The following is a 23,259-nucleotide window of genomic DNA, read 5'->3' as shown; positions in this document are numbered from 1 at the left end:
GTGCATGTGCGTATAAGTTCACAAGAGCTTTACAGGTGGGGCTGGTATTTGAAAAGACAGACTAAGTGTCAGCAAGAAGAGAAGGACTAGAGGACCCAGAGAGGGAAACACGGTGCAATGGGGACACGCGTAAAGTCACAAGAGGTCCCATCACGGGGACCAGAGATAGAGGGAGGCCTGGGCTCTCCAGGCAGGAGGAGCTTGTGTGGGAAAGCAGAGGTGTGAGCGGTCGGGGGTGGGCTGTCGTCATCCTCAGAGAACGAACCCACAGAGCTGTGCCTAGTTGGGTCCCCAGTAAATCCCTGAAGAGAGAACAATCTGATGTGTGAAGCTCAGACAGGATACTTATCTTGGATGGACGACCCCAGACATTTTGTAGGGAAAAGGGCCTGAAGTGGCGGTGGGCGGGGTCTTCCAGGGCAGACCCCTGGCTTATTCAGAACATAATGACGAAGACAGGAACTCCAGAGCTGGGCATCATGAGTTTGAATCTAGGCTCTGTTGCATCATCTTGGGTAAGTTAACCAATTTTCCCTGCCCCAGTTTCCTTTATCTGTAAGATGGAGAATATGGTGGAATCGGTCTCCTAGGGCTGTTCGTGATGATGGTCAGATGGGTGAACACATACAAAGAGCTTAGAATAACGTCTGGCTAGTTTTTTTTTTTAAGATTTATTTATTTGAGAGAGAGATGGAGAGCACGCATGAGTGGCAGAAGGGGCAGAGGAAGAGGAAGAGAGAGAATCTTAAGCAGACTCTGCCCTGAGCGGGAAGCCCAACATGGGGCTCAGTTTCACAACCCTGAGATCATGACCTGAGCCAAAACCAAGAGTCAGACACTCAACAGACTGAGCCACCCAGGCGCCCCTAACACCTGGCAATTCAAGCGTTCTTTTATCATCATCCCTGTCGCCATCATCAGTGCCTCCCAGCATTAAGCAGAAGGTGGCTAAAAATGTGATAGGCATCTTGTCTATGTTTGCTGAATGAATGAATGAATGAATGAATTATAGAGCAGTGCTACTCAAATTTTAACACACACATAAATCTACTAGGGACTGTGTTAAAACGCTGGGACTCTGTGCTTCTAACCAGCTCTGGGTGACACTCAGGCTGCTGGTCCACACACCACACTTTGAGTTACAGGGTCCTATAGTATCTACCTGTTTGAGAATTTAAAAAACATAGTTATTCTTATGCCGTACAAACACGGATATACATGGAGTGGAATGCAAAGTTCACACGTATGTTAAAAATAAAGGCCAAGGTTTTGAAGACAAATAGAAAACAACATCCTCGGGTCCATCCAAGATTCTTGTCACACTTCGCTGATACACTTTGAGTTCCTTGAGAAGAAAAGTTTGAGAACTCCAGCCCACCCAAGATCTCAATCCTGGAACATGCCACAGGGAGACAACCCAGGGGTAGTCTTAGAAATCAGTAAACCAGTCCATACGGCGTTTCCGGGTTACCAGGAAGAACTTTCTTCCCCCCAAACATCTCTTTCAACCCCAGGTTCCCGCAGGGCTAAAAGGGGCACTAGAAGGGACGTTGGCTGCTGACCACCCAGCCTCTGCCCATTCCGATTTCCCTTTGGTGGACTCCCTGTGTATTGCCAGACACTGCCTGGTAGGATGGCATGACTGCCCACGACCTCTCCTAGCCTGGTTCCTCGGCCCTCTCTCCAGTCCTCTGAGCATCTCTGATGAACCCACTACTGTCCAGAGCAAGCCAGAGTTGGTTCTGCTGCTTCCGAGCTTCCAAGCTACACAGTCTCATCAATACTTTCTTGTTGCTTTGGGCAAATGCATTGATTCCCAATAAATAAAACAAAAAGAAAGGAAAACAATGAAGCAAAAGTTACAAACGACCTAATTACTTTTAACAATACAAGATCAGTTATGTGAGTTATGGGATAGTCATAAAATAGAGCATTACATAGCCATGAAAATTAACACAGAAATCTTGTAAACATAATATCAGACTCGAGATGCTACACCCAGAAGAGTACACACTATGTGATTCTATTTGTATACGGTGGAAAAGAGGTGAAAATAATCTATGGTGTTGAAGGCAGGACACGCCATTCTTGTTGGTGCGATCAAGACTGGGAAAGGGGCTGGAATGTTCTGTTTCTTGATCTGGGTATTGTTTTCAAGGATGCATTCATTTTGCGAAAATTCACTGAATCCTGCTTTAGGATATGTGCATTTCTTTTGTATGTACGTTATAGTCCGATAAAAATTTTAACGATTAAAAAAGTAGTTTTAAAATTTTGCTTCACAGACCCCAGAAAATCACATAGAATTCCTCGGAAACCACCGCATTAGCACAGGGGGGACCCTGAACAGGAGGGTGGGGGCCGCGTGAATAAGATTACGGACTTCCAAACACAATGCATCTAGAGCAGGTCCATTTCTATCTCTTCTACATATGAGGGAAGGATGGAGGGGTTCACCAGGACACGCAACTGTATCTGTAATGTAGTGTTAACGTATCTAAGACAGGGAGGTCCAGAGAGAGAGAGAAAGAACAGATACCAAGCTCTACTGGGATTTTCTGTTTTAAATATCAGGCTCTTTAGGAGCTGAGACCTCCCAGGCTGGGACTAGATCTTATTCATTTCCAGAATCTAGCACAGTGCTGGGTTAACAGTCAGTGCTAACAAATGTTTGTTGAATGACTGAGAAAATTAACACGGTAAAATTAGATTCTTGGAAAGACTGAGCTCCTGGATCAACACTTGCCTGAACCCCTCCCCCCACCACTGTCAGGCTTTCAATTACACTGCATTCTCTTTGGTGTGAAATCCAGTTTCAGTTGGGTTTGCTAGTACCTGAACCTGAAAGATTATAAATCTTAATCTCTTTGTGCCTCAGTGTCCTCACTTGTGGTCCTGATATGAAAATATGGAGGACATGAATTGTTAAAAGCATAGACTTTAGAGTCCAGAAACCTAGACACAAATCTGTGCTCCATCACTAGCTAGCTGCAAGACCCTGGGGGGGCACTTTATTGCTCTGAGCCTCAGTTTGTTCATCTGTAGAATGGGGACAGCATCCACTTGCTGAAGCTGCTGGATGTGTTAAATGACATAAAGTTGGCAAAGCTCTTCACACAGAATTTACCCCACAGTAGCACTCACACAGATCATCATTTGTTGTTGTTGTTGTTATTGTTGTTGTTATTATTATAGCAAGATAAACTGATTTACGGAATTATTATTATTATTATTATTATTATAGCAAGATAAACTGATTTACGGAAACCAGAGCAGAACACAGGCCAAAGGGAAGCAAGATCATTCTGGAAAACAAACCAAGGAGAGGAGTTGTGCACAAATGGAAACAGCAGGCTTTAAGGCAAACACAAACATTGCTGTCGAGAGGAAGACAGAGGCAGAATGAGAGAGAGGACGAGTATTTTCAAGCTTTAAATGAACTGTTTTCCCCCGACTCAGTTCAGACAGAAAAGTGCAGTCAGATATAATCGAGGGCTGACAAAGAGCAAAATATTTGTTCCAGTAAATACACTCATCTCTCCAAACTCACTTGAAACATTTTCTGCTTTCTAAAGAAGCTCTTATGAACTCGGAGCCGCAAAGAATCACCTGGCGAGTGGCTGTTCCAAGAGGCAGCTTGGCGCTTCCAAGAAAAGGCCGCCCAGCCCTGAACAATCCACGCCCAAGGCCCCCCAGCTGGGCATCGGGGAGGGTGGGTGGCCTCAGAGGGGCCTTATACCCACTGCCACTTAATATGCAAATCGAGGTGAGCCACGGATGGGGCTCCTCTGACCACGGAAGGCGTGGGGAAGTGGCAGAGGGGTGGACTGAGGCCTCCCTCCCGAGGAGAGGGAGGGACACTTGCCCTGTCTTTTTCACTGTTTGGCATATAAATGTCCAGGCAGTCCTGGGGCCCAGACAGTGCAAGGGTCTAGGTCAGCACCATCCAACAGGAACACAACACAAACCACATTCGTCATTGCAAATTTTCTAGTAGCCACATTAAAAAAGCAAAAGGAAAGAAAGAAAGAAAGAAAGAAAGAGAAAGAAAAAGAAAGAAGTGACATTAATTTGTATTTTACTTAACTCAATATGCAATCAGTGTAAAAATTATTAATGAGCTAATTTACAGTCTCTCCCCCCTAAACCTTCAAAATCCAGTATGTACTTTATTTACACTTAAAATTCACCTTTTTCTTCTTCCCAAAGCCACAAAAGTGAGCCTGGCTCAGGAATCGAAAACAAGGAGGTAGGGGAGAGCCCACCGAGATGAGCTAGTGGGAAAAACTTCTCTGAAGGCAAGTTATCTGTGGAGGTGCCTGCAGGATGACAGAGTAGCCATGAGAAGCCCCCTCTGCGGTGGGCGGGAGAAGACTGTTCCAGGCTGAGGGAACAGAATGTGCAAAGCCGGGAGGCAGCAAAGAACAGGACAAGTTCCAGCAACTGAGAGGTGAAAACACCCACCCTGGAGGGGAATGGCGTGAGAGGAGGCAATGCAATGATGGGCAGATAAATATAACACCACTAGAAGGACGGTTTCTCCTTCGGATCACATCTCATGGTGGAATACCTAAGGGGATAATTGATACAGAATATCTCATAAAGTAGTGTTTCATGCTATAATTTGAGAAAAATGAAAGTGACATGGAGGTACTGAAAATACAAAACTTACACTTTGTAACCTTCATGGAGTCATAGTGAAACATTTTTCTTTTCATTGTCAGATACAAGGAAAGAAAAGCATCCGCAACAATGAAAGGAAGCATGGAAACTTTTGGGGAGAAAAGGCACAAGCCATCAATTAGGTCCTCCTTTCCAATTTCATGGCACCACCTCCCCTCAGCCTACCCAGCAGATCCTTCCAATGAACTTTTCAAAATGAGTGTGTCTTTGAAGGTTTCCATGACCATGGAGTGACGACCTCAGATCTGATTTATTCATGTAGACCAATTGACTATGTCATCCCTGATTATTCTGTAATGGGCAGTGGGTCCCACCAAACACTCTCAGCCTTCCTGTTGTTACCCTCAATCTCTTTATCCTTCTCTGTCGTTCTTTGTGCTTCTCAGACTTAAATGTGTATGCAAAACTTCCAGGGGATTTATTTTTTAAAAATACAGATTCCCAGCCAATCTCCCAATAACGTCCAGTACAGTCTGCCTGGCGTGGAGGCCAGAAATCTTCCTTTCACCAAGCACCCTCTTACTGGTTGGCTCAGATGCAAGTGGTGAGCGGATACTATTTTATGAAACACCTAGGGCAACAATGCCCCACAGCCCTTTCTGTGATCAGAGAAAAGCTCCGTATCTATACTGTTTACCACCGTAGCCACTACCACATGTGGCTACTGACCACTGGAAATGAGGCTAGTGGAACTGAGAAAGTGAATTTTTAATTTTGATTAATTTTAATTTAAATAGCTACATACAACTAATGGTATAATGAGCCCTTCTTCCATTAATAAAATTCAGGGCAGTGAACTCCTAGTTAGGGAAGTTCTTTATAGACTCTTTGAAGACACTCTTTGTAGACTTGTGTACATGATTACTCATCCCCCACAATTAAATCAGTTGGGAGATACACACACATACACACACACACACACACACACACAGAGATTTTTTTTTTTCTTAACGTGAGCTTACCAGTAATTATCATTTACTTCCAGGCTCATCAAAGACACTCTTGCTCAATATTTACCATCCGCAGAACACCAGCTAGATCCAGCTCTCAGCACACAATAAAAGTCAACTCAGGCAAGGCACAGAAGCCCAAAAAAACTCTCTTCAAAGAAAAACTCAGCTTTTCTCCTCTCGTGCCCTCAGGACCTCATGTGTATGGCTCCCTCATGGGCCCTAGCTGCCCAGGGCTCATGGAAGGCACTAAAAATTAGCTTAAAGATGAAGAAGGTCATATAGCTCAACAGTCCCTTACTGTAGGACCTTGAGCAAGACTAGGGACCTCAGTTTCCCCATCTGCTAGGTGGAGGCGCTTTGGCTAAATGAGCTCAAGGATTCTTTGAGTTTTAAAAATCTTACTTAAATTAACACAATTTATCCAAATGTACCGAGGAGGCCCTGGTACAATTATACATTTATTAAATGAATAAACCAAGTTTCTCGATTTTGGAATATATGTGTCTATACACATACCTAGATTATTATCATATGCAGATATGCACACACAATAGATAGTAATAGAGAAAGATAGCCACATCAAGAAAAAGTCCACAGGTGCACACACCACAGTGTAACCAAGGGTTAACAAAAGTAACAGCCTCGGGGATGTCCATGATCAACATCTACAGGTCTTGGCAACATGGGGCTCCATCTTTATGTAACCACAGCGAATTCCCAGGCTCCCTCTTTCAGCCCAGGTGGTTTGAATGCGTAGATTCCACCAGCCTTCCCCAGCTCCCGTGATGGACACGTGACCCAGGGCTGGCCAATAAGAGCCCAGCGTCCCCCCTCCCCACCCCAGCGGGTCAAGCTGCTCAGGACCCAAGCCAGCCAATCAGAGTCAATCCAGGGCCTTGCCTAGAACTAGGAACAAGGAACAGTCTTTCTTCTGGAAATGCCTTGGGGACATCTTTAGGCCAGGAGGGTGAGCCTACCTAAGAACAACCCAACGCAGAAGACGTTAGAGAGACCTTAAGAGGAATAGAAGCCAATGGTCTGCTTTGATGGTCTGGACCCAGCTGTGCATGAAGATCTACCCGCCCTGGACTTCGTAGACCAGTCATTCAATAGATTCCTCGCTCGTGCTGAGGTCACGTGGGGTTGGCTGTGACTTGCAGCCCTCACTGATACATAGGTGGCCCTGGCCATAGGCGAAGGAGGACCTCCACCTTTTATTTCGGGGGCTTCTATATCTGTTAGATTTGTCTTCACTATGAGTATAAATTTATGTTTTAAAAATACTTTGATGTCCTTGGTCTTAATAACAAGCATAACTGGCCTGTGCCAAGGTCTTGCTATGGATCAAATACTAAACTAAGTACTTTCCACGTCTCGTCTCATGAGGCACGTTCACTGTTCACTCTCTCCCTGGAAGACACGCACCGTCATCAGGACCATTTCCAAGATGGAAAGACTGAGCCTGGAAGGAGTTAAACAATTGCTCAAGGTCCCACATCTAATAAACAAGGGAGACTGACCTGGGACCCGTGTCCTGTCGGTCTCCAAGGACCCAGCGTCAGCCCTTCTGTATTCACGTTTAGTGGTAAGAACATTCGACACCAGAAGCTTCGTACTAAAGCTCTGTCTTGCGCACTAGAAACCAAAGCCCTGTCGCAGCCTTGTGCTTTGCTGAACACGCCTACCACAGTGCCCGGCGCCGAGGGACTCAACAAACATTTGTCGAATGAGCAAATGAATGAGTGAATGAATAAGATGTAATATCGAAGACCTGAAAGAGGCCAAGGTATGTGAAACACCCATTTCAGGCCAACATCTGAAGCATTCCTCCCAACTTCATCGGGGATGTATCTTAACAGCTCGGACATGCTTTCCAGTTGAAAACATTCATTTAATTAGCAGGCATTTTCCAAAACGGATGTGCCTTTCTCAATCACTGTGTCTGCAACCGACATTTGTTGAAAAGGTGCCCCCCTCCCCCAGACATCAAAGCTTCTGCTCGGCAGACCTTTCTCCCCCAATTACTTCCATGGGAGAAGGACAGCCGGGCAGACGGGAAATCGGTCACAACATGCAAGATGTTTTCCCTTTGTAAAAAAGATGCTTGTGGTAGAAGGTCCTTTTGGGGGAGGTCTTTTTTAAATCTGTGTCTTTAAAAATCTGTTTCTTTTGTCGGCATAGGCCATTCGCTGTGAACTGCCAAGAATCATTTCTCATTGAGATCTAGCTTCCCCTCCCCAAAATAGTACCAAGAACAATCTCTAAGATACTATTTCGTTGGGTTATTTGTATTTCTTCCTGATGTTTGCAGCTCCTGGGATGGACCTTGTGGGCCCTTGTGTTCTGCTTGGGTTTGACCACATACAACTCGGCTGGCACAGAGATTCTGTGCCTTCTTCTTCTGAGTCCTGGCAACCTAGAGCCTGGGGCGACAGTTGCTATGAAGCAGAGGTGGCATCTATATTTTTGAAAGATGATGTTTCTTAAGTAAACACGATCCTTCAAACCCACTGTGGCATAGCTGGAGTTGGCTGAGCCGACCCTTCACCCTAAACTCTTCCATAGCTCCCCATTGCCATCTGGATAATGCATGGCTCACAGACCTCAACTCTGCCTACTCTCTGACCTCAACTCTGCCCCTCTTGGGCTCCAGCCAAGTAACTTATCTGCAGTTTCCAGCATCCTGCTTCCTCCCTTCCCCATGAGCTCCTTTGGATGTTCTCTTCCCTCTCCCTGAAACAGCCTCTTGTGTCCCACTGTCTTCACCCGGTTAACTCTACTCAGCGTCAGGTCTTAGATGGACATCACCTCCTCCAGGAAATCTACCAAGCTCCACCCCCAGTCCCACTGGAAGAATTAAATTAAGTGCCCTCCGAAGCACCATCACAGCATGCCCCTTCCAGCACTGACGGCCCTATTATAAATACCCCTTTATTTCTCTATCACCCTCACCCATCCTGAATGCTTTAAGTGAGTCTCAGAGTCTCTCTGGCATAGCATAGGCCCTCAGTAAACAGTTGTTGAGGGAACAGGATAAATACATGGACGGGGGAGGCATCATAGCATCCAGGTAGGAAGGAAGCACACGAGCGAAAGTACAGGTAGAATGATTTCTCCTCTTTGGAAGGGCTGAATTGCAGAGAGCCGAACACAATCCTGAAGGTAGTGCCAGATCCCAACCCCAACTCCAGGGTGCACAGAAGACCACATGTCCCCCACCGTGGTCCCAACAGGGCCATCAACTTGTACCTACAAGGCAACGCCAGCCCAACAGGACTGCTCACAGTTCCCTAAGCAGACTGCCCTTGTCCCACAGCCTGAACCAGAGTCAGCTTCCAAGACAAGCCACTGGGAATGAGCCTTCAAGGTCATGGAGCAGGTCAGTGTGAGAAAAGAAGGCAAAGAAGGTAGGAAAGTAGAGATTCTTGGAAGGAGTGCTCGCTTTCCTTGGCTTTGGGTTCTGGCTCTTTCTGCCCAGCAACTGCCAAAGACCCAGAGCTGAGTACAAAGGAGGCAGTGGGAACCAGGAGGCGAAGACTTAAAAACCGGGAGAGTCTTTGCCCTCCGAATCTCAGAGTCCCAGGAAGATTCCAGCTTACACTTTGTTTTCCCTGGCCCATGGTCCTTACCAGGTACATGGGCTTTGGTGTCTTTCTTCTATCAGGGAGTTGCCGTGGCCCATGTGCACGGAGTCTCTGTAGGGCAGGAAGTTTCCGCTTCTGCTCTCTCAGGATCTCAAACCGCTCTTCCCTGGGGCCATCACTCTAAGGAACTGTGAGGGGCTTCTGGCTCCATGGGTTTTCCTCATTAACAGAAAGAACGCTTTCTTGCCTCAAAATGTATGCTTGAAAACCATGCTGAGCTATTTTTGTTTGAAGCTCCCTCTCCCCGGTGTTTGGGTTCTGTCTTCGAATCCTACAGGCTGTGTGATCTTGGGCAAGTGACCTAACCTCTCTGAGGTTTGTATGTAACGTGGGCTAATAAGAGACCCCTCTCGGGAAGTTTCAGGAAGATTAAATGAGATGATCTACACCAAGTCCTGAGCTGGAGTGAGACCACCACCCTTCCTCACTCAGATTTTGTAATCCTAAAATAGTACATTGAATAAACAAAAATAGATGTTTCTGCCTTACAGAAATGGAGAGCCTCGGCAAATGTACACGAGACAAAGCCCTGGTTTACAGGGACTCCAGGATGCATCAGGAAGAAGCTATGTTATTTCTGTTGCTAATACATTCCTGATAGCCATTGTTTCCTGGTTATTTGCCTCTTTGGCTCTCATTGGCCAAGTTCCAATTTCTTGAGGTTTTTTTTTACTGCATTTGGAAGCTATGTTATGAAAACCTTGGAGCCTCCACGAAAATGAAAACTTCCTTTTCTTCCCCTTTCTCCCCAGAGTATGGGGGCCAAATACCCCTCTGATCTGGAGGACTGTCCAATTTCAAATGCTCTATGACAAAGATTCCTTCGGCATCGGTTGACCCACAAATTACAGTATTTAGGGATCTAAACCTTGCTTCCCGGCCTTGCCTCTCACACTGAGAAGTGGTCAAGAAAAATCCTTTGATAATTCATGCATCCCATTTTGATTCAAATCATTTCACTCTGTGTTCGTGGTACATCTTGCCTTGTCTTTGCTTTTTTTAACCAAAAATTTTGCTTAAAAGGTTTGAGAAAAACCAAAATGCCTTGCGTTACCACAGGGTATGGGAAGGTGTTGTAATGACACCACTAACCAAAGAATCCATTTTTTTTCCTGAATGCCTGCAAGGATTTGGATAATCCCACAAAGTCGCAGGCTTGTTTTCTGCTCCGGGGTGAGAGGCCAAAAGACACCCACACGGGGATAAATGCATCTTTTCTAGCTCTGGCAAGCTTCGCACAAAGCCAGCCAGCCCCACAACCTCTAAAGACAGCTCCTCAGCTGGATTAATTTCCTCCTTCTCAACATCTCTTGATATTGTTGACTATCCAGAATCAGCCCCGAAGTGCCTGTCCACACCCTCCTCCAGAAGGCCTAGAACAGCACCTAAAAACCCGTCCCAGCCACAGTAACCAGGGGTGGAGTGCCATCTGCTGGCCGTTTTTATAAGACAGCTTCCTGCTTTGCCTACACTACTAAATGTTCCCCCATTTCAAAACTGCCAAAAGAATTTGATGGTAGCTTCAGGCATGAGAACAAACGGTTATTACTATTAATATCCTATTATTTGTAATAGGCATTTAGACATAAAGCCTCCTTCTCTTTAACCTTTTTTTTTTTTGAAGTATTTAAAGGCAAAATCAGAAATCTGGGAGAGATTGGTTCTGCTTATAATTGCTTTTATTATCGTCGTGGTTGTTGTTGTTACAATGTTATATTGGTGAATGATAATAATAAAGTCTTGGGAACTTTGGTTTTACACACTCGTAATCAGGACCCCTAAATAGCGTATCATAATTTGCAAAGGGATTTATGATCCCCAGCAAGTTTATGAGAGCTTAACACAACAAAGGCAAAAAAAAAAAAGGGGGGGGGGATAAAACTGAAATGAAGGAGCCCGTTTCCAAAGGAGCAAGAATGTAGCTGATGAACTTATATTTGGGGGATTAGGCTGACATGTTTCATGCGACAATAAGCATTTTTACTTAAGATCGTATGGGCTCATTTCTCTACCCAGATGATTACATTTTTGGAGTCTATTAAAATCCAGAGAAAATACTGGAGATTCTCCTTTTTAAGGAATTTTGCCTGTTCTGGGAGAGGAAACAAAATGTGCTTCTTTCAAGCTTATTTTGCCTATATTCCTTCTGGTTTCAAACCGTGGGCTCCTGAAATTGACAGAAGGGAAAGGGACGCCTTTCTTCACAGAACCTATGACGTGTTTTTATTTGTACTGTTTGCCAGGAAGCGTGTGGATGACGTACAAAGGTCAGATATTCTCTTTCTACCTGCCTCGTACCCAGCGATCATCCGCCTGAGTTCAGACAGATACATAGGAGACGGAACAAACTGCACGCACACACGTTTCGATCTCCACGCTCAGAAGCGTCCACTCTGGAGAAAGCCTGTGCCCTGGCTGGATGTCCAGAAGCTTTCTACACTGAACAAGTCATTGGGATTCTAATAGTTCCTTTTGTTTGTACTTTGCTCAGGCTTTCAGAGGCACCCACAAGCTTCAGTCCTTTCTGCAAGAGGAGGATTTGTTAATAGTTCCTAGTATTTTCAGCTCCTTCGTTGATTTCCTTCCTTTCTAGTATTTTTAGTTCCTGAGATAAAACCTCATTTATAATAAAGTCAAAATCCCTGGAAAACATTTCGTCAGTGAAACATCCAACTTTGCTGTTCATTATGTTATTGAATGAATGGGTTTTGTTTTTTTTTTTTTCCTTGAAACCTGGAAACCCGGTCCTGATTATTTAAAGGCAGACGCAAAGGCAGAATTGGGTGGGTTTTTGTTTTTGTTTTTAATGTTTTAAGATGTAAAGATTTTATTTAAAATGTTTGTTCTCTCTAAAAGAGCTTTTCCAAAGGCACAAGTTTGCTAGGACCAAATCATTCACTTTAGGAAGCAGGATATGTCAGCACCCGATTCGATTCAATTCTGGCGATCCTAATTAAATGTATGTCTGAGTCTCTCTCTTTACCATTGCATATTATTCATGGTCCCTGGTCTAACATGTTGAAATTCTGAGGCATGATCAAATAACATTTTTTAATTGAAACTAGTCAAATAAGAAGTTCTATTTCTTTTCTCTTTCAAAAAAGTTCTATTTCTTCACAGGGTTCTTTCATTATCTCCCCCCCCCCCGAAATTTGGGGAGGTTTCCGCAATCATCGTACATTTGAAATACCAGCTGCTAACTTCAACCCAATTTTCTGCTCTGTTTGAAAAGGATTTTTTGTTTGGATTTAGTGGGGTTAGGATTGAGAAAGAGAGAGCGTGCACAGAAGACAGAGAAAAAGACAGAGAAAAGCACACAAACAGTTCTGCTTTGAAGTTGCTACCTAATTACTGTTAAGATCTATCAAAATGTACTGAGAGAGCGGGTTCCTTGCTCAAATCTGATGAATGAACAGGCAAGCAGCATCTAGGAAGACTTTTAAAAGGAATGGATCAAATTAAGAACACAAAGAAATGCAACCAAGGTAGACTGAAAGATGTTGTGGTTTCTGTTTATTTGTAGAGGCATCAGAAAGGAGGAGGAAGGCAGGACAGTGAAGGAAGGGAAAATGGAAAAGAAAGAAGTATACATAAGAGGGTGAGAAAGAGGGGAGGGAGGGAGGGACTGAGGAAGGAAAAGAGGGAGGGAGGGAAGGGAGGAAGGAGGGAGTGAGGGAGGAAGGAGAGGGAAATCGGGAAAAACATTTACCGAGCTGTTTTAACTTTGTGTGTTCTCCTATTCGAAGCCGTGTCCTTGGTGCAGAAATTAAACAATTACGTATAAAACACAGAAAGAAGGGAAACATAGTTAGTTTCCCTTTCTCATTTCCTTTGTTGGAATACTGGTTTGGTACATCTGAAGAGAAAACGGGCTGCAAAGTTGGAGAATTTTTCTTCTTTCAGCAATGATCAAACTAGCAAATCTCTTTCAGCCCAAGTTCCTAATGTCACAGTGCCCCCTGGAGTATCGCCTGGAAGGGACCCTAACTTTCAGCTTGAACTACCGTCCCCACTCTTTACTTGTTTTTCTTACAATGGGGAGGGAAGGGGGAGGAGGGGGGATTGGAAATTTTTTAAACAATCTCAGAACCTTTTGAAGAGCTGCCTCTGGCCAGGGGAAAGGAGGATTTCGAGAAATAACTTCCGATTTATTTCAGATAGTTAGGAGAAGGGGCAAGAGGGAATAAAATCCTTCTCTTCGTGTTTTTTTTTTTTCCTTCCCCCTTACCCCCTTAATCCTATTTTAGTTGAGGTCTGACCTTGGAAATTTCCAAAAGACTTTAATCTCCTGTACTCCAAATTGCTAAAGGGAGCTGAAAGAGAGAGTGTATGCATGTGGGTAAAAGAGGTTTAAAATTGTTTATTTATGAATGGGTTAGACTTTCCTGATACTAAGAATGTTAACTAGTTCATTAGTTCGCAAATTTAAATCATTTTTTTCCCCTTTCCTTTTTTTTTTTTTTCTCAGACAAATCCATTCAATCATTAAAACTCAGCTGAGAAAAATGATCTTAAGCTATGCCTTCTGCCTCTGGGCAGGTCTGACCCACTCAAACGTTAATATTCTCAGATAGCTAGGAAATGCCATTTGGTAGTTTCTGTAACTACATTGCTCTTCTCCAACCATCCCCCCCTTTTCCAGAGAAAACAAATTACCTTCATGTCAAAATAGGGGAGGAAGGCAGAAAACAGGAGAAAAGAGTCATTTCCCAAAATATTTTCGAGATATAAAAGAAATCCATGCTCTATGGAGATCTCAAATTTGGGGAGGTACAAACTCATTGAAATCATTAAGTATTTCATTTTTCAGATGAAAGGCTCTCATTTTGCATTACCGGGTTGAGTTCTGATGTAATTTGAAGTGTCACTTTGGAGGGGTTTGGGTGATTAAGTCTTTTTCATTTTTTTCATTAAAGGGCCGATTTTCCTGATGTGGGTTATAACTTCGTTCCAATCTGAAATTTCACCCACCCCTCGCTTCCCCCTCGGAAAAGGTCTATATGTATGACTGATTTTGAAAGAATAACAAACCCAGTTGTATACTTATTTTTTTTAACTGCTTTTGATTTTATTGACCTACGAAATGCAAAACCACTTTACTATCATTCTCAAAGGTCCATTTTAAATCATGAGATACGTCAAGGTATAATTACATTTAAAACATTCGGTAATTATAGGAAGAAAGACTAGAAAAATGGCTTTTACAAAAAAAAGGATTATTGGAAGCAACTGACTCTCAAGAAATGTCTGTCTTTTATAAAGTTCATAATTTCCCAGTAAATTCTTTTAAGTTAATAAACATTTTCAACATTGAAGAGCTTTAGAAAGCACCCCCCCGATCTACCACCACACATACACACACAGAAAAGGAACCTAAAGTCTTTTAAAATACGTGTGTGTGTGTGTGTGTGTGTGTTTTGTTTTGTTTTTTTTTGAGAGAGAGACCTCAGAAACGGAAATATTTCTCAGGAAATGTCAAACATGAATGTCTACATAATATCTACATGAAATAATAAATCAAAATCAGCTTTTTTTATCTGACAAAACACAATAAACGGGTCTGGGACATTATTTTTGTGCATGTTTTTTAGCTCTCAAAATACCCAATAATAGATAATGTCCTATTGGGAAAGATAATGTGTGTTTTCTTGTACCTTGGTGGGAAAAATATTTTTTTTGCCCTCTGTAAAGGAAATTAGATATATATTGGGGGGGGAAGAATATAATGTTTCACTGTGATATGATCCAACAAAAACCCAGGAAACTCAAAGTCCGACTGATGTTCTGCTAAAAATTCACACCATTGTGCCCCTTTACTGACAACAGATTTAAGAGCCCAGAATGTCTGGGGGAACCTCGAATTTCCTGACTGCCAACCTCTCATGTCTAAACACCAAACTGTTATTTAAACATTCGCCGGCCTTACGAGGGTTGCCATTTTTTTTTGTCCTTCTGTTTCTCCATGTATATTTTTTTATCTTTGCTGATACTTGTTTCGTCTCACCTGAAATGTATATATTGCATTTTAACCCCGGTAACTGAATGCTTTCTGGGGAAGTTGAATTCCTTTTTCAGTGAGAAGAGAACAAGAAAGGAAAAGAATCATAGACTCATGGGGCTTCCAAGCTGAGGGAAACCACCAAGGATATAGAGCAAATAAAAAGGACAAGAGAGATTGAATGCAAAGGTGGAGAACTGGCGGTGGGGGGGGGGTCTCCCAAATTTGTCAGTGCGCCCAGAAAAACATTAACCGTCAGGGAATCACACCTTTATGAAAGTTCCAGTTACAAAATCAGATTCTAGAGCCCAACACGCTGTCAGGAGCCCTTTCTAAATATTTAAGCTCCCCAGTTCCGCACCATTTGTGGATTCCAGATCATTAATTTACTACTGGATTGTTAATTATGGCGGAGTAATGGAAAACCGGGGCTTGTAGATTTTATGGACGCTGCTTCTGTACCAGTGACTGTTGCTACTTTCAGGGACTAAAAGCTTAAACTTTAACTGCATTTTAAGTATTTGGGGCTGGGGCGAAAGAGGCTGTGAGTCGATGCTTTGAGCTGGTAAGTAGTTAGTTATTAAAATGGGCTTTGAAGCTCTCTCTTGGTGTATGTCTGCATATTTTAAGGGTCCCAGCAAAAAAGCTTTTTTTTTTTTTTTAATGCACCTAATTTGGATTTCATTGAATTTTCTGCATGCAATGATGTTAGGATATTTTGGTGAATTTAATTCCCCCAACCCCTCTGTATGAAAGAAAAGAAACTCTTTCTTGAAGAGATTTAAAAGGGAAGAAAAATCCTTTTTAAAAGGCTTAAGGGAGAGGGGGTGAAGGAAATCAGTGGTAAGGAGGCTTTATTTTCTAAAGCTCAAATTCCAAAGGAGGAGGACTGTCTACGTAAGAACTGAAACTAATTTACCTGAATTCCTTTGTCACTGCCTGGCTCTTGACTAGTAAATGATTCTTTTCACTAGCCAATAAAGGCAAATCAAAAGCATGTTTGAAATGGACGGGTGGTGCCAGGCAGTTCCCCCCAGATGGAAAGCCCACTGGCCGTGCCCTGTTTGTTTTGGTTTCCCCAGGAGGATTTTCAAAGAGGGTGCTGGGGTTTGGTCCTACTCCCCAGGAGGATTTTCAAAGAGGGTGCTGGGGTTTGGTCCTACTCCCATAGGGAAAAGAGGGGACTCCTTGGCTCTGATCCGTGGACAAAACTGCCTTTTTGGTACTACCCAGAACGGAAAGAGAAAGTACCTGCCTACGAGTCAGGTCAACAAACCCGTAGATGCTTGATTTTTGTTTCGCTCTCAAAGGCTGTTTTAGGATCTCTGCCAATATGAGGGGTTGGGGAAGTGTTTGTCGCTCTTCAGAAAACAGCTCAGACTTTCTGCACCTTAATATCCCTACCTTTGTACAACAAGGGCAATATTCACTGCCTTCCATCCTGGAAAACATCGGAGAAGGGGAGAACCTTAAAAGCAAGTAGCTATACAAAAAATACCGTGATTTAAACACAAAACTAGGACAGCCCCTTCCACTCCTGACATCTCGTTGGTCTGGATGACAAAGAATGTATATGAGAACCGCATAAAAAGTGCCTAAACGTTATTACTCATAAGCAAAAATACCTAAGTCAGAGGAGGCATTCAACAGTGAATATTTAATCCTGATAGAGGTCATAGCTTTTCAAGCTCGCTCTTTCCATCTTGAAACTGGAATTGTGAGAAACCAAGTACAGGAAGAAATGAAGATAAAACTTCTCAAAATTCACTGTCCCTGGATTTTCCACGCTCGAGTGAGGTTTTTGAGGCCCTCTTTCCAGACGATGACATGCCCCCGACTGAAAAATGGATGAATTAATAAAGCTTTTCGCTGTTCTCCCATCCAAATTGGATTGGTAACCCAATTTGACTGAGTGCTTAGAAATTAGTCAATAAGGCAACTAATTAATAATTTGACTAGGAGGGAAAAAGTCAATTTCTCAGCCGCACACAGATGTAAGTCAGGAAACATCTTAAGGCGCCTCGCGACACAATTCCAGCAATACCTTGTTGCACTGAAAATCTGCGGGCTGAGTTAAAACACGAATTCTGGGTTCAGTTCATTTTGTATAAGTCTTTCTCTGCCCAAGGGAACGGTATCTTGGAGAAAAAGGATGGGCAGAGGGGGAAAAAATGCTGTGAGCTGGAATTAATTTAATACTAGATATAGTAACAATGTATTCTATATGAAATATATTTATAAACTACATTGCACTGTAATAATATAATCACAGTACAGTGAGCATTTCCTGCATCCTAGGTACTGTGCTAAGTACCTTGAATACCTTATCTTAGTTCATGCTTATAGTCCCATAGTGAGGTAGACACTATGATCCCCATTTTATAGGTCAGGAAACTGAGGCCCAGAGAACTCAGCCACTTGTCAACTGAGACCATACAATAGTAAAGAAAACAGCAAGATTTTGAACCCAGACCCATGATTCCAAACTCTGCCTTCCAATTCCTCGCCTCTGTGAGCATGGGGGAAACTAGCCAGGGGATTTGCTGCCAATTTTCTCCCTGCTTGGGGAAACTTGAATTGCTTCTAAGACTGACCCTAATTTGCTGTGTGGCAGTGGACAAGGCGTGTCCCTCTGAGCCTCAGTTTCCCCTGGACAAAGTCAGGGAAGTTCTCCAACAATAGCTCCAAAAATAACCTTACCATCCAACGCTCCTGACTCAACCAAGAAACATGTTCTTAAGTAGTGATCAGGTGTTCCGTCTGTACCCGGAGATGCCGAAACTCAAAGAGACACCAGGATTTTTAAAACCTGGGATTGGGGGGGGGGGGCGCCTGGGTGGCACAGCGGTTAGGCGTCTGCCTTCGGCTCAGGGCGTGATCCCGGCATTATGGGATCGAGCCCCACATCAGGCTCCTCCACTATGAGCCTGCTTCTTCCTCTCCCACTCCCCCTGCTTGTGTTCCCTCTCTCGCTGGCTGTCTCTATCTCTGTCGAATAAATAAATAAAATCTTAAAAAAAAAAAAAAACCTGGGATGGATTTAAAATCTGGATCTCTTAAGAGATCATTTAGAGAAGTTTCATGATTTATTTGTGAAGAGCAAAAGCCGCCTGGGTTTGCATCAGGCTCTACCACTCACTGGGAAAGTGGGGCTTCACCTCTCTGAGCCTCCATGTCCTCGCCTGGGAAACCAGGATAAGGGGAATACGGTGGAGACGTTGTGGGTTCGGGTCCAGGCCACCACAATGAAGCAAACACCGCAATAAAGAGTCAAATGAATGTTTTGGTTTTCCGATGCCTATAAAAGTTACGTTTGCACTATACCGTAGCCTATGAAGTGTTCAAGAGCATCATGTCTTTAAAAAATGTACATATCTTAATTAAAAAAACACTTTCTTGCTAAAAAATGCTAACCATCAACTGAGCTTTCAGCGAGTCATCATCACAGTTCACAGATCACCACAACAAATGGACCAATAATGAAAAAGTTGGAAATGTTGCGAAAATTACCAACACATGACATGGACACACAAAGTGAGCACAGGCTGGTGGGAAAATGGCACCAGCAGACTTGCTCAACACCAGGTGACCACGAACCTTCCATTTGTAGAAAACCCCCTATCTGCCAAGTGCAAGACATGAGAGGCAGAGTAAGACGAGTCGTGTCTGTATTACTGATACAGACGTACGTACATACCCAGGGGTTACAGAAGACAATGCTTTACGTAGTGTGCCTGGGACATACAGAGGGCTCAGTGAGTGTTACCAGGATGAGGCTGAGGATGGTGGGAGGGGGGCGTGGATGGGGACGGTGGGAATGATGGCAGGCAGTGGTGACAATGGTGAAAATGGTGATGAAGGTGATGCTGATGGCTATTGTCACGATGGTGGTGGTGATGGTCTTAACAGGGAAGGGCATGATGGAGATGGTGTTAACTGACTCCATGTACAGCTGGGGAAACTGAGGCCCCAAAGTTATATACTAATAACCAGCGTAGCTGAGATAAGAAATCCACGGCCCCAGTGCTGGCCCATCGCCTCCTCCATTGCTAAAAATAAGTGGAGTAGGATTTGGCTGGAGGGAACTGGGAACTGGGAACGGGAGGTCAGGTCGGCCTCCTCTCCACCCCTGGCTCATTTTACAACACTGGGGAAATCACTGTCCTCACCAGACCTCATTCACTGCCTTTTAAGGATGATACCACCTCCTGACGCTTAAGTGAGAGGTAAGGGAGGAAGGTGAGTTCCAGAAAGCTGCTCTTTAACCAGAAGCTCCCACCGACCCTCTTGCCACTGGGCCCACACTGCATTTTGAGAAATTCTCCCTAGGGGAGTTGATTTACTTTCTGGTTTCAGCCCAAGAGACAAAATAACCTATTGAATCTGTCCATTCAGTTTTCCAGCTGGGGCTAAGTGGTCCCACAAGGAGCTTGTGATCAAGCCCGGGAGAAACCAGGGTTGAAGGGAAGGAGGAGGACAAGAGAGGTAAAAACTTCACATGGCTCACGCCAAGTAGGAACAGCAGAACTGTTATTTTAGATCAGCCACATCCCCAAAGAACAGTGAGTTGTCCTAATAATGAGAGAGAAATTGGTTTTAGGATTCAAAGGAGCTCCACTGACAGGGCACACCTGCCACCAGGGCCCCAAGCTAACCAATCAGAAGCACAGCTGATGCTGTTTCCCCTAAGGTCTCCTGGCAGACATTGCTAACAGATACCAGAGTTCTCCACAGAGCCCCAGGCAGCCTCCCAGGGCTCCTCAAACATGGAGCTCTAGCGATGCAGCCATGAGCAATCGATCCGAGTGGACACAGTGATGAAAATGATTTTCCACTTGACATGGAGCAGGACCAATAAATGATTCATAAGGCCTGTGCCTGCTGAAAAGGCCATTAAGAGACTAGGCCAAAGGAGGGGTTACCCTGCAAAACCCAGGTGGTCTCAACTGGATTTAGGCCTCCTTGTCTGGTCACAGTCCAAACACTGCGGCTGGCATTTTATTCATCCATCCATTTGTTCGCTCATTCATTCGTTCCCTCGCCCCCCACTCCCCTCCTCAATCAGCCCTTCATTCCCTCTATCCCTCAATTTGTAATTCAACCAATATTTACTTCCTGTGCGTTCTATGTGCCAGGCACTGTCCTGGCTGCCGGAGGCATAAAAACGAACAAGACCAACCCAGCCCTGTCTACACGGAGCTTATAATCTCACACAAAAAGCAAAATTTAACAATTACACAAGTAATTATTTCTTTCCTGTGCGATCACTGCCACAACGGAGAAATACTGGATGCTTCTGGAGACACGGGTTAGCCTAGTGGGGGAAGGAATGAGTGCCCTTCCCTAACATGAGCTGAGTGTGACCCTCACGTGCTAGAAACCCCTCGGTGGCTGCCCCCTGCCCTCACATTGAACTCCAAGCCCCCCACCGTGTTTGGGCCCTGCCCACCTGTCCACCTTGCCCCACACCAGCCTTTCTCACTGAGGAACCCAACCCAGACTAAATGCACAATTTCTAGAATGGGAAACACTAGAAAGTACACCCCATACGCATAGAAACGAAGCATGTTCTGTTCCCTGCTGAATCCCAAGTGCCCAAAGTCCTTGGCACAAGGCCAGGCACATAAGATGAACTTGAGAAATGTTGTAAATGTGCAAATGAGTGATTCTCTGACCCCGCCCTTGGCACAGTGCCTAGCACAATGCCCTGAATTTTTCAGTGTTGGAAGAGGGGAGGGAGGGAGGAAAAGAGGGAGGGAAAGTAGGAGGGAAAGACGGAAGGAAGGAAGGAAGGAAGGAAGGAAGGAAGGAAGGAAGGAAACATCTTATGAGTAGTAGGGAAAGGTCATGCCATAAACCAAGGCTTTCAAAGCTCTAATTCCCATACAAAAAGACCCAGTCATTCTAAATCATTTCAAGTACAAATTATTTTTAAAGAGAGAGGTTCATACTCACCAGCCTGGAAACACAGGGTCCAGTAGTGGGAAGAAGGAGGCCTGACTCTAAGCAAGATGGGTGGGGCCCATTAAGATGCTTCCAGCCAAAAAGCATTTTTGTGGCCTTGTAATTTCTGAAAGCTCTTGGCGGGGCTAACCGGCTCCAGAAGCAGTCTCCTGCAAAGGTCTCCTCTTTGCAGTTCCTCAGCACCTCAGGCAACTAACCCCAAGCTCGACCATCTGTTGGGCCTCAGTTTCCCCATCTGTAAAATGAAGTAATTGGGTTAGATCATCTTTAATACAACCCTAACACCGTGAGTCTGTCTTAAGATCTCTTCTTGGAGTCCCTTCCTGACCACCCACCTCACCTCCCAAAACATTAACAATAATTATTATGATAATAGTAATTACCACTTATTGAAGCTCTTTTGATTTCATAGACACAACTGTCCTAAATGTAGATTTTGGATCTCCGTTTTACGGCATTGAAGTTCAGAGACGTTATGTACCTTGTCCAGAGTAACACAGCCAGGAAAAGCTGGAATTTGATCTTCGACTTGTCCAAACCCAAACTCTCGCTTCCCCCACTCTGTCCACAGCTCTACAGGCGCTGGCAGAGCTGGTTATTTACTGAACACAAACACAGATTCCTCGTAAGCCGGCAAGGCGGGCAGAAGAGCGGAAGGAAGGTGTTTGCGGTGGCAACAGCGTTATTTTCTGCCCTGCCTCCCTTTTTCCTTTTCTTTTTTTTTCTGGTGAAGATGTCTCTCATACGTAACAGCTTTGATAGCCGTTCTTCCCCCATATGGTTCTCGTTCTCAATGGCAGCGATCACGTGTGACCCAGGTCACATGACCCAACCCCACACTATCCTAGAACAGCACTCCACCACCTTGGCCACAGCGATTGGTGATTGGGTCAAGTAGCAAACATGTGACCCAAGTTGGCCAATCAGAGTCCTCCTCTGGTCTGAAGTCGGGACCGAGAAGCTCTCCCTTTCCTCTAGCGCTGTGAGGCTCAGGTGGTAGAGGCCTAGAGTTTCCCGTGACCTTGACCGACGGCCACCTCCCCCCACCCCAGAGCCATGAGAGGGAAGCTCCTACCAGAGAGAAGAATGTGGCCAACAGAGAAGACAAGATGAGGGACGGAGGAGCCCTCAGCCCACGGATGGGCTGCTAAGACCAGCGCCACACCTGTCCTGCCCAGTCCCTGGGCCAGTGCGGGCTCGAGCTGCCATTCTGCCACTTACAATAAAAAGAATCCTAAGAGAATTCCTTGACCGGCCTTGCATAGTTGTGATCCTATCCCACCACACACACACACACACACACACACACACACACACACCCCACATCTGCTGCTTAGAACTTTGAAACATACGGGAAAAAATATATAAAGAGGACAGGGAGAAGTATTGGGAAAAAAGGGATCCCAAGTCGCCGCTGCCTTCCGACCCAGTCCTAGCCCCGTCTTTGACCCATAGCCTAGCTCGAACATTGATTGATGTCATCTGGGTCGAGTTCCCCCAGAAAATCATGGCTCCTCTCTACCAAACAGCTGCCACCATTTCTACTTTAGCTCATTAATTGTAATAACTGCACAAAATAGAAAAGCTACATCCATTTTGCAGGGGAGAAAACTGAGGCTTAGAGCAACTAATTTGTCACACCATAAGTGGAAAACCATGGAGATTTGAACTCCAATTGTGTAACTTTAAAGTCTACCCTTTAGAGCAGACCTTGTTCTCCACCAATGACACATAGGCTTGGATGTCAGCACTTTCTGTGGCATTTTTCTCTCCCCTCTTCCTGCTCTGATTTGTCGAGGGGGTTGCCTGAGCCTAGAGGTTCTGGAATCAACCGCAGGTGCATCCTGTTCCATGGGGAATGTCCTTTCTGCAGCTCCAGGCCTTGTAGCTATGTAGCTTGATCCTAAGGGGAGCTATTCTCGGGGCAGAGGCCAATGGCACCCAGCAGGCTCCCTTTACCTCCAAGAATCAGCACCTCTGTGTGCAGAGGGCAGGTGGGTCAGCCCACCTGTTAATA

At 44.6% G+C, this 23,259-nt stretch overlaps 1 long non-coding RNA gene across 4 annotated transcripts in view; it reads right to left on the bottom strand.

Annotated features, from left to right (window-relative positions):
- Window positions 1-22,049, bottom strand: part of LOC123001931 (uncharacterized) — a 187,162-nt gene extending 165,113 nt beyond the window's left edge. Inside the window, exons 1-2 of one of the 4 annotated variants that reach the window (XR_007190559.2) lie at window positions 21,724-22,049; window positions 21,234-21,477 (exon numbers count right to left, since the gene is read on the bottom strand). This is a non-coding gene — a long non-coding RNA (uncharacterized LOC123001931). Of the gene's footprint in view, window positions 1-21,233; window positions 21,478-21,625 lie in introns of all 4 variants that reach the window. The other 3 variants (XR_006411249.2, XR_006411248.2, XR_008957029.1) reach the window with 3 other exon arrangements.
- Window positions 22,050-23,259: the final 1,210 nt, after the last annotated feature.

The sequence above is a fragment of the Ursus arctos genome, unplaced genomic scaffold (assembly GCF_023065955.2).
Source record: "Ursus arctos isolate Adak ecotype North America unplaced genomic scaffold, UrsArc2.0 scaffold_34, whole genome shotgun sequence".
NCBI lineage: Eukaryota > Metazoa > Chordata > Mammalia > Carnivora > Ursidae > Ursus > Ursus arctos.
Note: the sequence above shows the minus strand (reverse complement) of the source record. Positions and strands in the feature narration are given on the sequence as shown.